Source organism: Astatotilapia calliptera, chromosome 6 (genome assembly GCF_964374335.1).
Source record: "Astatotilapia calliptera chromosome 6, fAstCal68.1, whole genome shotgun sequence".
Lineage (NCBI taxonomy): Eukaryota > Metazoa > Chordata > Actinopteri > Cichliformes > Cichlidae > Astatotilapia > Astatotilapia calliptera.
This window is the reverse complement of record NC_137427.1, coordinates 16,788,864-16,803,259: the sequence shown is the minus strand read 5'-3', so window position 1 is coordinate 16,803,259 and position 14,396 is coordinate 16,788,864. Positions and strand designations below refer to the sequence as shown.

The 14,396-nt window shown below is 41.6% G+C and overlaps 1 protein-coding gene across 7 annotated transcripts in view; it reads right to left on the bottom strand.

Moving 5' to 3' along the window:
* Positions 1 to 14,396, bottom strand: part of tnrc6c2 (trinucleotide repeat containing adaptor 6C2) — a 63,751-nt gene that overhangs the window by 44,234 nt on the left and 5,121 nt on the right. Inside the window, exons 1-2 of one of the 7 annotated variants that reach the window (XM_080302822.1) lie at positions 10,245 to 10,703; positions 9,534 to 9,624 (exon numbers count right to left, since the gene is read on the bottom strand). The exons of 1 other annotated variant lie outside the window; for it this stretch is intronic. The gene's annotated coding sequence lies outside the window, so the exon portion shown is untranslated. Of the gene's footprint in view, positions 1 to 2,529; positions 2,670 to 9,533; positions 10,704 to 14,396 lie in introns of those variants that run through there. 5 more of the 7 variants (XM_080302821.1, XM_026170582.2, XM_080302824.1 and 2 more) reach the window with 5 other exon arrangements.

The window sequence follows — 14,396 nt, the reverse complement described above, 5'->3', positions numbered from 1 at the left end:
AAAAAGGAAAGGGACAGAGGGGGAGATGAAGTGAGTGTGAACAAGAAGGCTTAAAAACAACAAACGAGTCAAGGGGAAAAAAGAGGAAAGGATTTAAAGGAGCAAAAGGAATAAAACATGAAGGCCAACAGACAAAATAAAGCACGAGTTCTTCTAACGAAGATCTCCTTTTAGTGGGAGTGTGGTTCCAAACTAGCTAGATAGCTAGCCTAAGGGCTCAGGGGAAACTAAGTACTTCATTTCAGTCTCCATTTGCTTTGGCTCAGCTTTAGTGACAGCTCCTGGAAACTATTAAAGGCATGAGCTAGAACACAGGCAGTGACTGTGTGCATGCTTTTAGGCTTCACCAAGTGCAATGGACATCAATGCATGTGTCATATTCAGTGAAGGGAATAAAGCATTTTTTCACATACATACATAAGACTGACATTATATCTGGTTTAGTGAAACAATTAGCACAATAATAATCAATATGATGAAAAATCATTAGTTAAAATCCCAATGTTGATAAATGTGTGTTATCGACCACAACTGAACAAAACACTAAATATAAAAAGTGCCTACACAAGCATGGATATGAATCAAAGTCTGAATATATGAATGAATCATAACTCTCCTAACAGAAGACTAATGGAAGGCCTGTCTCCCACTGTGTTGCCCACTGGCAGTGGGAGGGAGCTGTCAATCACAAAGACAGGAGAGGCTTCAATGAGACAGTCTGATGGTGCAGTAATGTCTCTATGGCAGCAACGGAAGAGGAATCATATAAAGGGGTTTGGGCAAACATACAGATCTTGCATTACTGCTCCTCCAACTGTATTTTTTTTTTTCAGAATCAGAATCCTTTATTGATCCCTGGGGGAAATTATTTTAGCTTCCTTGTTCCTTTTCCTGCTTCATTGTTCTTCCTTTCTCCCTTACATTCACGCATACACTCAACACAATCCCATTTTTCATTGTGCTATCTCAACAGCTCACTGAACGCTAGGGCTGTGCGATATGACCAAAATCTCATATCCCGATATAAGAATTCTATCGTCCCGATAACGATATAAATCACAAAAATTTAACATTTTCTGTAAATTCTGTGAATCTCGGGCAGCTCGACTTGCGTGAAGTGTTTCCAGCTGCGCGTCCTTTACCTGGAGTCGACTGTTTTAACTAATGCGTGAAACTATACATTTTTAGACATAAGTTGTAACGGCCGCCGTTTTCTTTGTATTTATTACACGGCGTGCTGCGGGTAAAAGCCTGTTCTAACGTTTGAGTCTAAGGTTTATTTTTTAGCACCTGGCGGCTCTTTTTTACTTCTAATCCGTTAATAATCTGCTCTTTCACGTGATTCTGTTTATTTTGAAAAGTCTCAACAGGATCTTGAGCTTTATTGTGAAAGGTTTATGTGGAACATAAACAAGCGGACACGCGATGGTGTTACCGTCGTTGTTGCTAATGACAACGCATAAAAACAGGCGCTTGTCCGTCAGTAGTGTGGTTATTTACATATAAGAGAAAGAGAGTACTTTAAGAAATTAATATAGCCACTACAGTGACCATCAAAACGATGAAAAAATATTACCGTAAACAGTTTATTTTGCCACACCACGAAACAAACGATAGCATAAAATGAAACGATAGATGTTTTTATATTGTCATCCGATATATATCGTTATATCAAACAGCCCCACTGAACGCTGCCCTCGGGGAATAAATAGGGGTTCCATTATGTGTGGATGTGATTGTGTGATCCAGTGTGCATACAGATAACGGTATGGAATATGTGCACTGTGGATAGGAGTGGGAAAGTTAGAAATTTCAATACTGGGATTTCTACATTTGACACAATACCAATAGATTAATGATATTCTATTCCTTTTTCGTGATGTTGATAATGCTGCATCGATACTGTGAAAAATGACCACTGAAACCACTTCAAATAAATGTGCAACAAAAAAAATTCTATTTTGACAACAGTGTGAAGTGATCTTACTCTTTATTAATTCTCTTCCGTATTTGAGACCATTATTAAGTATAGTATTAAGTCTCTTTCTGGCCACCTAACAAGAAAATAATAGAAAATGCTGCACTGCTATAAACATCTAGAATAGGAATAGGAAAAAAGTGAATGAAAAGCTTTGCCGATGGAACAAATTGGAGCGACTGGAGGAAAGAAATGGACAAAGGAGTTTTAGGTGACAGAAACTATTTTTGTTTTCCTTTCATTTGCTAGTGACAGAGTCTCTTCTACTACAGCTCCTCCTGATAGTCTTTATACACAAAAGATTGCACTAGTGTCTGTTTACAAGTATTGCTGTCACTATGAGGGTTGGACAAAAACTGGTCCAAGTATTAAAACAACAAAGTTATTATCCTGATTTCCTATGTGTCACACTCTGTAATATCATTTAGGGTAATGTCCTAACAGCATGTGAATGTGAAATCAGAGAGCGGGCAGTTGACTTTTGAGCTTATGTAGTCATCGTCAAAGTTAGCTTCCATCCTGACCTCTGTTGACCCTACATATTGCATTACCTGCCTCTCTCCCCCTTTCTCAGTACTGCTGACAGCAGCACTTCTTCAGCAGTGATTCTGGGCTGTATCGCTCTCTGCCACACTCCCCAGCATCAGGTTTACCCCCTCTGGCAGTAAGACTCTGCAATTAGGGAAACATTTCCCATTTTGACATTAATGACCTACAAAGCCAGCGTGTGTCACTTAAGGTTCTCTTAAATTAAAGGGACTTGCAACACCACAGCCAATAACCAGCAATCAGCTCATATTCTTCCCCTTAAAAAGATATGGTTAAATGACATATGGAGATTTGCAGATAAAAAGACAAAAATCAATGCAAAGGTGCATTTAACCCAACAAAAAAATAAAAATTAATGTGTCTCCATGTTGTAACTGCAGAGCTCAATTGTGTATTATAACTATTATAACTGACTACTGACCAAACTGACCACTGGAAACTCATGATTTCATATCCAAGCAGGATCCCCCTTTCTTACTATGCTAAATACAACTGCTTAATATCTCTATATGTGGGGATAAGTTACAGAGGAGGAGACATGACAAGAAACATGCTATTATACAGGAAAGAGGTTAGAAACTCACTACACACACACCAACCATGCATAAAAGCACAGACACACACACGGGACCAGACAGTCTGATGCCTGTCTTCTTCCGCCAGGGATGCAGAAAAGAGGGAGGAGGGATGGAGGAAAGGGAGGGAGCAGGCGGAGGATGAAAGCAGACGCAGAGCAATACCAATTAAGAACGACAGCCGCCAGAGAACTAGACAGGGCACACAGAGAAAGAAAAAATACTGCTGGAAAAGGGCAAAGACCAAAAGAATCCTCACTGGAGAGGAGTTGGAAACAAAACTAAATGAAGCTCTATTGAGGCTGGCAGACCAAGGAGAGACTGGAGGACAGGGGTGGAGTTTGAGGGGGGGGGGGGGGGGGGCTGAAATATTCGTACACCTTGATCACTAGTGTCAAAAGAACCAGACAGCAAAAATAAGGTTGAGGGCAAAAGATAATGCAAGGCTGGTAGAGAATGGGAAAAATGGAGGATAACTGTGCTAATGTTATTCTCTGCGTTACAATGAAAGGGAGACACAGGACTTCAAAAGAAAAAGAAGAGCAATCAAAACATGGAGAATCATGTTTGGAATGGCTACAGACAACACCACAAACACAAGAGTAGGAAGAGGAGTTTCCTCTCTTGGGGCAGGGGGAGAATAACAGAGTCAAGACTCATGACCACAGATTGTGGTAAATCTGCCACCGCTGCCATTCAGAAAACCACCCATTCCTGTCGTATTATGGAAGCTATGAGACTCTCCAGAGCCTTATTACATGGAACATTTTAGGCAGCCTTTACCTGGGGAATAATTCCTCAATACCTGCTAATACTGCAACACACCCCAACTAATCTCCACAAATGTGTGTGGGAGTGCATTTGTGTTTTCTCAACCTGAACAGCTTGGGGAAAACAAGCCTGTAAATTCCACGGTTGGTAAGTGCTAATAACAATCTTCTTGTGTTTTCTATCCTTCAGTCTCAGTGAGTGCTCGGTTTGTAAGCATCCTGTGCATACAGTGCATGTCGGCTTTGCTTACAGCCGGTGGTCAAAATGGTCTATGAAAACATACAGTGCACTTTATTGCTATTAGACTAGGCTTGCTCAGTGAATTGTGGAATACATATTGTATGTTGGTAAAACCTGTAAAGAAGAGATGGCCCCTGAAGAGCAGTGTTTTGGTTCGGCGGGGGGAATACTGGGGAGGAAGAAATGTCAAACAACCACATATTAGGAGTCAGTTGTACTATAAATAACAGCTTTGAGGTTTGCTTCCAGAAAATTCTCTCTCACAGTCTTGGCTGCTGCCTCTGCCAAGCAGATATGAAACTTTAACACAGTGGCAGCTCATTAAACTGAAAAACAGCACAATACACAAGACTAAGCAAAGCCTGGTCCTTGCCATCGCCACTGCTAAAGCTTAGTGAATTCAAGAAGAAGCTGTCAAGCTGAATGTGTTGGTGTATGTGTTTATTTTTGAGTGCTTTCTATAGCTTGACTGCACTGTCGGCGTACCAGCAATTCTACCATTGCCAGTGGCACTTGTCTCTGTCAGCTAGTACATCTGGCTACCTTACCCACACCTAAATGTTATTCTAACCTGAGTCATAAACTGAGACTTAACCATCAAAGAGTCCTTTGAAGGTATATCAGGAAGTGAGGACTAACCAAAATTTCCCTACTTTCCACCAAATGATCACACACCCAAGGCTGAAAAGACAAAGTTCTACTCAGAAAAGATTGATATTTAAGCACACGGGCATACACAATGTCCCATCAGCAATTTACTGACTGCCAGCAGTATAAGCAATCAGTCAGTCTCTGAAAGTGAGAAGCAAGCCTGCAAAGAGATGCAGGAACAATGCCTAGAGGAAAAGAATGGCAGAAAAAGCCACAACAGCTCCTTCTGTTTGGACAGCAGATGAGATACAGATATTCTGACACAAAAAAAATCCTACATCTATCAAAGTGAAATGAAACATTAGACCTTTTTTTTTTTTAAATTTAAAGTAAAAATTGGCTTAACTGATCTAATAAGAATAAATACCCACCCTAGGTCTATGTGGCCAATAACAATCCTCAGAAATGTCTTGCAGCTATTGGTTGAGAAAAAACTGAGAAAACTACTAATAAAGATATTTAAATATGAAAAATACTTGCAAAATGACATTCCTGCTGCCTTCAATGGTTTGTGCCTACTGTACTATGCTAATTTGCATATCAGCTATTATCTTGTTTTATATGTTTTTATTCTTCCTACCTTTTAATACTGTTCTTGTTGTTTTTGTGTTGTAAGGTGACCTGATTTGCCACCAACAAACATGATTTATTTTTATTTCCTATTGTTATAATTTGTCATGTATTGAAGTGCAAATTGAGCTGTGAAAACCACTTTACATCCATACATCAATAAAAGTAAAAGCAGACGGATAAAGTTCATTGATTATATTCAAGTTTGTGTTCAGGGGTAAGAATTGACGTGGATTATCAACCAAAGCCATGACCCCAGTGAAGGGAGAGCTAGTGCATGCTAGTGCGATTTACACTGCCATAACTGAAAGCTTTGTTAGTGCTGTAGGGACCAAGTCCTGTTACATAATGAGGAAGGATGTCTGTTGATTTTGAGCAGGAAATGGGAATATTATATGGTTGCTTGTCCTGCATATTCTCTGTCAGTTTCTATCTGATGCCAATCTCCTTCTGTCCACGTCTCTCCAATTAGCTAACATGAAGTAGAGGGAGGGACCGGGGCCTCAACCAAACCTCGGCACATTGAACATTCCCCTGGATCCCTGCCAAGACTCTCAGGCAGCAGCTCGATGGGTTTCAGCTTCGCTTCCCCCATCCCCCTGCTTCCACCCAGTCCTAGCTTACCCTTGGTGGGCCCCTAAAGCCCCTGCCCCCTCAATTGGCACAGAAGTTAGATAAGGAGGACAATTACACATCCACCTCCCTTTAGTTTGTATGTGTGGCTACTAATCACAAGAAGATTCCTTAAACTGCCACCTTTTACTCACAACTTAAACTAATTTCATCCATGCCTATTTAGAGTGCATCTTCAATTTTTGCAAATTCACAAGAAATGCCAGATATGGGTATGAGAGTGTAAGACGTGGAGATCACATCTATCATAACATGAGATCACCATCTTATACCAAAACAACAGTAAAGCCTGGTCTACACGATGGATGGATGTAACCTAAAAAGCTTTGTTTTCTAGTTTACATCCATCGAAGGACACTGTAACCATTTATGACTTTCTGGTGCTCTGTTATTACAACTGCAAACACAAAGTACAGACACACTCCCCCCTTAGGGGTGTGCCCACATAAACACTACTCATTTGGTACAATGGCTAAACCAAACACCATTGCTTGGTAAATCTAGATCCTGCCCCCCTTGACATTAAAATAGCAATACAGTGAGCAGAGGAAGAGGTTAATGGCTTTTGGCAGCCCCCTATTCAATCCAGCTGATTCTACTGTCAATGTACCCTTACTTGAGGAGCACCCTGCGGCGGTGTTAAGCGCGTTATCTATCGCGACTGTGCCAGTTGTTTGAAAAGCCTCATAATCACAGGCTCAGTAACTACCACACTAAAGCCTGGGATAGGGTCAATGACAGGGGGAGAGGACTGACAACAGAAGCAACACACAAGTCCAACTACAGGGGGCTTCACCAGGGCCACAACAAAATATCTGACAAGGAAAATAAACTATTTTACCACTGTACAGAAAAATGCATGGTGGATACAGTATATTTACACTTGGCCCTGCAGTGGAAACAAGGCTAATGATAGTAACTTACACTGGTGTTCATGTTTTGTCTGCAAAGGGTCAACTAAGGATAAGCAACTTGGGTTTCCTTTCAAATAAATGATCCTGCCCCTTTAGTGATAAGGGGCTGCAGATGGAGTTACTGCCAAGATTTGTCCTCCCGGCATTGTTACAATACACTCTAATCAAAACAGTGTCTAGATGCCAACAGCCTAAAGCCTGGTTAGATCCAGAGCCAACATGGGTAATGTGTTTCCTGCCTGCAATGCTGCCAAAAAGGCAAAAGAAGTAATACAATTCATTGAGTCTGAGCCTCTGTGAGATGAAATTTCTCATTTTGAATCCTTTTGCATTTTGGGACTAAGGTAAACGTCACAAGACCGAGCTAATTTAATTCAGAAATGTTTTAATGACAATAGGACATATACCAATATTTATGCCACACTTTCTGCATATTTAATACATTTAGGTTATTTTTATACTACAACTGTTACATTAACAGTGACAGTGGGCTAACCACTTTCCACACATAAATACAGTTCAAATGAATTGAAGTTTTTTTTTTTTTAAAGTTAAAAGTAAAAAGGAACCAAGCAAATCTTTAACACTGTTTTCCCATCGGCAGTTCAACTTATAATGTTTTGCTTATGTTGACTAATTCCAGCAGGGCAGACTACCTAATTTACTGCTGCAGGTGAATGACATTAAGCGTATTTCGATACATGTTTCGATACTGTTGGTATAGTACTTTCCCTTCGTGCTGGAAGTAGGGAATAAACTCCCCAGAGTGTCTCTCTCTGTCTGCTTTCATTAGCAACAGTTGCTAGAGTTGCATGTACACAGAGACTACTGCACTGCTCCCTCAGTATCACAGTACAGTGGACAGTGGCATGCAAAAATCAGTGCTACACCCCCAGATACTCCACACTGCTCCTGACTGCTTCTGGCAGAAAACCTGCACCTTCATTGCAGCATAACATGCACTGCCTAAGGAGTGACCCCCTCAATGGTGATCTAAGGTCCATGTGCAATCCCAAAATTTACCCTAGTGCCTTAAACCACTTGCTGTGGTTTAAGTGCTAGTTACAGTTGTGTCTGGTAATGGTAAAGGTAATTGCATGGTATTTAAGAAAAACTAAACTCCCTCCTCCTTTTTGTTCCACGGTGAAGAGCATCCTATTCTTTCCACTCATTTTGGACACCCCCCAAAACATCTTTTCAGAGCTATCCCCTTACTGCATGCTCATCAGCCTTGAAGGACCCTTAGCTCTGGGCAAAAAAGGGCTGTGTGTTTGTGCCCGTCTGTCAGCTGGCCGTCTAGGGTGCACTCAAGTCCTGATTAACAACTGGAGGGCATTACTTAATGGCAAAGGTATTGAGCTAGACATAAATAGTCACACAGTCCCATGGCCAAAAAAATGAAAGGCATTGCACATGTGCAGACACTGGCTGAATATGCCACAAAAATATTTACATTCACAGACAGTGCATATATCCATCATACACAAAAATAAACCATCCCCATCTGACTGCAAATGTACGGTGTGCCACTACAGCTTGGGCACATTTTTCATTTCATCACCTCACTGATGTGTGACGGTAGAGATAAGACAGTGGTGACAGAGATGTCAGAGGAGGGGTGGAGGAAAAGGGGGTTTGAAATTGAACAGGAAATTATGTACTTCAATTAAGACACGCGGTGGAGATATTAAAAGCTATACTCCAGCGCCTGGGGACAGGATGCACGAGGGGGGGAAGCAATGGAAAGCGACAGTTCAATCCGAGTTGGGAAGGAGGGGTGTGGAGGAAAGGAGGGAAGAGAGACAGGACAGCTATGTTTAATAATGTACTAAGAATTAGTGTAGTGGAATGTACAATGGTGTACAAGATACATAATGTGATACAGTTGAACCACAGACCGAAGCGTAGCGAAAATTGGGAACAAATGGGACTGTGCCTTTGCCACATTTAAGAAAAGTGTAACTACATCGGATAGGCACGAATTAAAACATTTAACGAAAATATAAAAAGGTGTTACAGCCCTAATGCAACTCTGTGCTATCTGCAATCAAACTATAACTATAAAATTAGCGCCCCATTACCTTCTAATAACCACACAGACATTGGAAAAGGCAAAGCAATTCTCCCAGTGGCTCCAAGAAACCATCACATTACACACTCACATGTACATAGTGTGCTCCAGCGCACTCAGCCAATCATAAAAGGGCTATGATATAACACAAAAGTTCCCAACATATTCAAGACCCTTCAAATAAATACACTAAAATTAGTCATCAAACCCGTGTCTAAAGGCACATCTAAGAATACCTCGGCTCAATCAGTGTTTTCCTTTGCCGAAGAATGCCCTGCATAAACAATGTGAGCAGAAATCTGGGCAAAACAAACACGCTTAGTAAACTGTTAATGGATGTTTTAATGATGTAGTACTTGAGCGTTTGCCGGGGCATTACCGCTGTTGTTAACCGGGCTTAGTCTGTATGTCAATGAGACTAGAGCTGAGTGATATACTTTAGCTTAATTATAGAGGAACACGGCGATTTTCATTTTTCGGCTGCCGCTACAATTTTTGATTGCCAAACGTTGATTAACATTATTCATCAGTTTGCCAAGAATCTAAAAATATATATAAATAAATTAAATGTATAAACTTACCTTGCTTTAATCACAGCTTTGGCAGCTTTCAGTTAAGAGTCGATGCATGGCAGGGGGGGGAAATGCATAAAAGCATTCTCCGATGTCTTTTCTAAAGTTACCCGTAAAGAGATGGAGCAGAGATTTAGTCGTAATTAAAGTCAGACTTGGTAGATAAGCCGACTGCTGCTGTAGCAGCTTGGTGACAAGATACCGAGGTAAACAACGGCTACTCAGCCAGATATATACACAGCAAGTACGGTAATTTATGCTTTGAGCAAGAAGAAAAAAGATTAAAAAATAAAACCCAAAACACATACGCTGTGAAATTATTTTTACCAAAAAACAATTTGTTAAAACGTCACGATTTAACGGGGGGAGGGGGCGGGGAAGCGGACGAAGCACCACTAATAACAAAAACAAAAAAAATACGAACACGATTAAAATGACTTTTAAAAGCAGCTAAATTATGTAAGCTAACGTTAGCTGGTTGGCGTCGTAAGTCGTCGACCGTTGCAAGGTTTTGCAAACCAGAGAAATCAGGCAGTTTTCGTTAAAAAAAAAAAATCGCCGATGACTTCTCGCTGAGCAAGCCGACGGCCGTCAGCCAGCCACCCAACTTGTTTTAAAGTGCAAAAGATTTTTGTTGTTGTTGTTTAAGTCGTCGGTTGGACGACTAGCGACGGACTGGCTACCGCAAATGCAAAATGAGTAGCGACTCCGGGGAAATACATTCTGTGTTGATCCAGACGGCGGAGCGGACACTCATGGTAGGCGTTCAGTGAGCTCTCCTTGACAGTGGTCTCGCAGCCATTTTGTTCAAACTAACAACACTGCAGTCTCCGTCTCCTCCTCCCAGGGAGCAGACAGACCAGGAAGTCGCTCCGGATACGTCACTCCCGACCAACCAAAACACTAACCCCGCCCACTCGCCCCGCCTTCCTCCGGTCTTCAAACCTCCCGACTGGCCACCGAGGATGGACCTTTTTAATACAACCATGCGACGGACAACCAGGAAAAAAACAAAACAAAAAAGGGACAGAGGCAGCCAGCTCATATGTCCAGGGTAATTGCTGAAGCGTGCAGCAAGCACTGTGTGCTTAAAAAAGAAACAAATGTGAGACATGTCATGCTGTGGAAAGAACATACATGAAGAAAGTATAGGCATTTTGAATTATATACCCAGCAGATTAGCTATTTAAGTCTTAAAGTTGCTCCAATCAGTTAATTTTAAGAATGGATCAAATTACTCAATATAATAGCAAAGACAATGTTCATAGTTGCAAACCTACTTTTGTTAGTAACCATGTGTAATCATTTTAGCCTCCTTTTAACCTATAGTTTTTGTTTAAAGGGCCACATATTTTACATAAGATTTCATATTTTATCTAGTACAATACATTATGTGATGCATAACTAAAATGGTAAATGTGTATAAATTCCATAAGCAACTGGCAGTTACACTGTGAACTTTATTTAAGCAAGTGAAAATAAACCCCCCAAAAACTGGGGTCAGAGAGCCAGCCCCGGGTTGCTCTTACCCAAGATGACCTTTGTCAAGAATCTCTTCATCACATGATGTCCAGAAACACTGGGTGATAATTTTAGGCTATTCACAACATGATGGATGAGGTCGCCCTTGTGCACCCTCAGTCGCGTCTGCAGCCATCTCACAGAAAGAAAACGCAGCCCCTGTCCATTCTTTGCACTCCTTTCTCATGGAAATGACCGCTCCATGCACACACACACACACACACAGACAATGTGTGGTGGGAACAGGTCAAGACTGTGTTCCACAAAGAGGAGGGCTGACCAGTGAGAATGCTCCTATACATCGCAGGGAGAGACTACTAATGAGAAAGCCAGGGGCCCTGGCCAAAAGTTTTTTTTCTTCCTCCTTTTCAAGGCAATATGCCCAGAGCTATTAAATCAGCAAGCTCCAACTGAATGGAGAAAGCAGATGCTCCATGCTCAGGGGTTAAGAGAGGTGAGAGCAGAGGGGAATGCCTTCAGAAACGCCTTAAGGCAAGTGTAGTGCAGGCTATTAAAAGGGAAAATGCAGGAATTCGCTTGTAATGTGTGCCATTTGAATAAGCTGTGTTCCTAGTAATCATTTTGTCCCTGAATTAATATAATACGCTTACTTGAAGCGTCAATTCAGTGATTTATTAGGTCAAGAAAACTAAAGTGCATTACTTAGGAGATATCAAAGAGACACAGAAATGCATGCAGCACAAAGGACAGGTCAGACTTGAGACGAAAACTGTGGTTCGACACGATCTCAGCCATCAAAGGCAAGAGCTACTCAGGTGTATGTGCATTAAGAAAAAAAAAGACAGGGAGTGTGTCTTTCCTTGAGTGCAGACATTCACATGTATTTTATGTGAGTGTGCGCTCATCCCTCCCTGTTCCACATGCGCTCTCCAACTCATCACAGCTATTCTTTTAGGTGTCTTTGAGATGTTTCTTTGACTTCGCCAATTTCCCTAATTGCTTTCACATTTAAGAAGACTGCTGACAGAAGCGAGTCAATGGGAAAGGTCTGCCTGACATTCTGATAAGAAACAACCCAGACGAGCTGTAGTACTGCAGTGGTGGCAATCGCTCACTTCTTCTCTTCTTAGACAATACACCTCTCCTCCTCCTGCTGCTCTCGCCATCTCCTTCTCCTCTCTCCGTTTCTTTTTTTTTTTTTACTCCGTGCTCTTCTGCCTTTTGTTTTAATTCCAGTTCAATCACGAGCTCTGTTCCGCATAAGGTTTTAATTTCAAGCCTGCTGCCAGAGTCTGCCACACGCGCACACACACACACACACGAGTGCATATTCACCCAAGTATGCATGTGTATACACCAAACCACAAATTCCTATGCTTACCGCGCACACTTACTCACGTCACAAGCACGCATACACACTTGTATGTTACAAGGCGACATGCAAATTTAATGCACGTGCTCTCTGGCTACGTCTTATCGAGACAAAGTATCTCCTACTTGAGACTTGAGACTTTAATATGCGCACACACACATTATTAAAACGCAGGCGCATCAGACAAATTACATAACCAGAATCCCGAACTGTATTTTTCCTTCTGAGATCAAAATCTAGTTTATGAAAGATCAGGTAGATTTATGGGATCATTAAATGAATTCATAGCACTTACAGTCTATGTTTCTTTGCCTTACTCAAAAATACAAAGCACCTCTTCAAAGGTACTACCAAGAGCTTTCATTTTGTGGAATTAGCTAAACATGATCTGAGGATTTACCAAGTCCAAAAGCAGGTCTCGGTGTTAAAACCTCACTCACTACATAATGCAGAAAAAGAGATTTACAGTTTGGTGTATGATGTGGGGTAACTGATGACTTGGTGATGTCAGTATTTTGGTATTGATTATGAATACACAATCCTCTGCATCAGTCTGGACTCTATGTATGTGAGTAATCAAAATGCAGACAGCGAGCTACTGTCGCTTCTCTCAAAGTGACATTTCCAAAGGCATGACTTGACATATGCAAAAGGGCCGTCATGATGATAATTCTGACAGGAAGAGACCATCTCCTAACTGCCCATAAAAGAAGAATGTTGCACAGTGACTCCTCCAGTTCTGCCACTTCAAGGCGAAATTTGCAAGTGGGTTGCTTTGTGGTTGAACTGAAACATTCATGGGAAGCTTTTCTCACTCTGATTAGCAGTGCTGATTGAAGTGCCTATCCATTAAATACACGCACAGAGTGGGAAAACCCTGCTGAGTTGCTCATTGCTCATCTCCAAGGTCTGCAGCATTGCATTGGGAGATAAGGAAGACTGCTAGTAGCTAAAGGCATGCTAGTGCAGGAGAAGAGGAGGAGGGATCCTTTTCATTAACTTTCATTAAGACTAAAGAGCGAATTAGTGTAAGAAGAGGTCTGATGTACAAAAGTCGTGCTCTTTTTAGCTGTAGCCACATACAGCATGTATGAAGTTCATGAAGACACACAAATTCAGTCTAAGCACTGGCAGCAAGTGTCTCTAATCCTCTGTACTGCTCTGTACCCGTGTACTGCTTTGGGTAGCATAATAGCAAGAATAAACAGAAAGCAGCATCTGGTAAAGGGTTTATGCTTGGGGTGGGAAAGGGGTTATGCAGTCTTTGTGTGTATGTGCTGGTGCTTTTAAGTGCACGCCTGTATTTGACTGTGTGTCTGCGGTGCATGTGTGTGTGTATGCATTTGCATGTGTCCATATGTGTGCTGTATGCGTGGAGGGAGGGAGGCAGAGCACAGCAGAGCAGAGCGTTGCAGTGCAGGCAGTAGGACAGCGTTTCTGAGCTGTGGTAATTTCCCCCGAGACAAGCGAGCAGGTAAAGGCCAGCAAAAGAGGGAGGGAGGGAGAGAAGGATAGATGAAGGCTGGGATAAAAGGGAGGGAGGGAGAGCATCAGCAAGCAAGTATGTCAGAGAATAATAAGGAATGATACAGCAGTGGCAGAAAAGAGGGCAGCACATTCGCCCAATCGAATGGGCACGGACTGCATTAAAAACGTTTCAAGGTTGAATTTAGCCGCTCTGATTGTCAACACATTACCGTTAACATTTGTATTTCCATTTCAAATGCCTTATCTTGTTAATGAGTGTTTCTAAACTGAGTCATTGTTTTTGTAATGAATTCATCTATTAATTACACATGCGCCGTTTTCTGATGACCTTGCTTTATTTTGTTACAAGCTGCAGACCTTAATATTAGCATACATTAAGCCCTGCTTATCTTTCATCCCCAAAAGCTAATACATCAAATTATCACCCGAAAAAAAAAATGCATCAAGCACAATTGTGTTTTGCGCACCAAGGTTTGTGTGTGTGTGTTTGTGGGTGAGCACTCTCACTTATTAGCCCCTTCCCCCTCCCT